This window comes from Sinohyriopsis cumingii, chromosome 14, assembly GCF_028554795.1.
Source record: "Sinohyriopsis cumingii isolate HCF-2022 chromosome 14, ASM2855479v2, whole genome shotgun sequence".
NCBI lineage: Eukaryota > Metazoa > Mollusca > Bivalvia > Unionida > Unionidae > Sinohyriopsis > Sinohyriopsis cumingii.
Window position 1 is genome coordinate 63,975,168 of NC_142974.1, and position 2,952 is coordinate 63,978,119.

A 2,952-nucleotide genomic window follows, 5' to 3' on the forward strand; every position below is an offset into this window, starting at 1 on the left:
ATGTGTATAAAAGAACATTCCCGATATAACTGCATTTAATTTATATCAACATATGTGATAATGTGATGTTAGTGTTCATTCTCGATGCTTTATTTTCGTGGTGTAATATTCCAAATATGGATCCAAGATTATGTATGTAACATTTGATTGCAAGTAATTTTGTAATTTTTATTAATTATGTTATTAAGAACACATTTTTTGCTAAGACCGTTGTCCAAGCTAATAAATTATGTTGAAGAGAATTTTTTTATATAAAACATTACTACATTTAATAAATTCTCATTATTGAAATCTAGTATATGTTAGGTGAAATATAATTCGATAGTTGATATAATTGCTATGGTAACACTTTTCATTTTTATTCTATTTCACGTATTTGCTATTTGATGAAAATATTTTTAATTCTTTATATGATTCATAAATTAATTGATATATTTAATGTTTTATTCTGCTTTATATATTTGCTATTTGTTGTAAATAATTTTAATCAAATTCATGACATGTAATTTGTAGATTTCTTTTAATAAAACAAACATTCCAATGTGTTTTTATCCTGAAAAACGTAAAAACTATTTAAATAGATAATTATACCAAATTCCTGTAAAGGATATTTTCATTGCATGCAACCACAATATTGTTTAATCTGTACATTGAATTTGATAGTGGATGTTTTCGGGTCTATCCATATTAAATATTCTTTCTCGTTGGAAAGAATATTTGAGACAATAGTTAAATCGGTACATTCGACACCTCATATAGATTGGAAGAATTTACGTAGGTTGTTCTTACAAAATTATACAAACTGTGAAGCGATGCACACCATGTGACATATCAGACCCACATTTTACCAATTTACCTCTTTATTCTATTCTACCGCTATGTAAGAATGCGATATTTTCGCTTGGAATGATCCAGGTAAAAATGTTCTTGTGTAGTAATGGCTAGAGGGTTAGTTCTGCAATGAAGTTACATATACGTTACATAAAATATCATACCATGCAGAAATATAAAATATTTATCAGGGAATTAGGAAGATGCAACTCTTTACAAATGTTACTGCTAAATTGTATAACATTCAATGCAAACGCTTATGTGTACTTAACGAACACATGTCGTTATACAGAAAGCCTGAGGAAAGTACGATTTTTACATTTTTTTCCTCTTTAATACTTGACAACTGCAATGGGGTCCGGATTTATTGATTGCCTAGCGAGTGCCTGTATTCTGGAAAGGGTCATTTGACGGATAACCTGTTAAACATTCCGAAAGTAGTTGAAGGATGACTAGGTATCACTTTATATTATCATCTTATCTAAACATTCAAAACATCTTTCTGAATAAGAATTCATCCAATCCAATTGCATGGCCTGAGAGTTTAAATGCATTTTAAATTTGGATCACATGACCTCGTACAGATATTGAAGACTTTTTTTCTCATATTTTCATTCTCCCCGCAACGTTTAATGATCTTTACGTCTCGTACAGAAGTGAGCATTAGCGTACCTTTTTATTTACATTATCCCGCAACAGTTGTCAGGTTTTAAAATTGATTCTTTAGAACCCCAAAGTTTCATCTACAAGTCATTAATCAATACAAATGGATTGAATAAACTATCTGACATAGCCTGTAAGAAAATATTTATTTTTTACGCCATTTTTAATATGAACCCTGAAAGCAGATTTATAATCGGTGCAGTTGTACATGTAGTTGAAGGATGAGCAAATCATACATCAGAGACGTCTCGTGGACCCAAGCACCGATTTACATTACGCGTGAAATTTTAAAAGGACGATGCTGTTTCAACTTGTCGTGCGTTCCTGAGAGGCTTCTCTTATTTCTCCCTGGAACGCCCCTTTTTTACCTTTTGGGTCAGCCTTCGGTTGAATTTACCTCTCACGAGACGATCGGTCGCTCCGACTACCGAATCATGTGGCACGACTTGTTAACCTCCAGCAAACATTCAATAGTTGGTAAAGAAATATTTTAGTGTATTAATGATACGTTAAGTAAATCGTTTTCATTATACTAAATAATAGAAAATACCACACTGTTTAAGTTATACTGCAGTAGGTAATATTTCTTCTTGTATCTCAAGTTCGTACGATAATAACATAGGAAAAAATTGCGGCACCATTTAAATTTTATTATCAAGATTATTAACTTAGTCTTATTAATAATATTATTAAAACAACTTGATTAAAAATATTTTGTATACATTGCAACCATGAAGAAAAATTATAAAACTCGATAACATCATGTACCAAGAGTAACAAAAAATATCAACATTACACCACACATAAAGAAAAAAAATGATTTATCCAATAACGCTTTCTTTTATTCTATCCTAATTAATTACAAAAATTATGAACTTTCACAAGAAGATGTATAATGTTTGTATAAAATCTTTACAAAATAAATCAATATAAATATCGTATACGTGAAAGAGCGATTTTCTTACCCCTTGATGTGCCGATAATCTTATGTTGCATTCTTGCAGTTCAGACTCTAACTAAACAACCGCTGGCTTTTATTTTTCATTATCTTGTAAAAGAAAATTCACGTCAGTAAATGTTAATGCATTTTAATACACAGTCTTATGTATCAATTTCAACTGGTTTGTGTTGATGTTGCAATTGAAGCAAATGATTTTAAAATGTACAACAAAAGTAAACATTTGGCTGTTTAGAAGTATACTGCTTTAGGTTTACATAGAAAGTTTGAAGCTCTACTCCCTCCGTGAGATGAAATGTTGGTTTTTGATGCATTTTGTAATAGTGTCACGAAATGTATTAATGTTTTGACTTTTAAGTTTGATAGTATTGTCAAATGATCGATATTTCAATAATAATACTCCTTACTTACGTGTGATTTGGACTTGGGAACTTATATTATAATTTTTTTTTATTTTTTTATTTTTTATTTTTCATTATTATTACCCCCATTATAGGTTG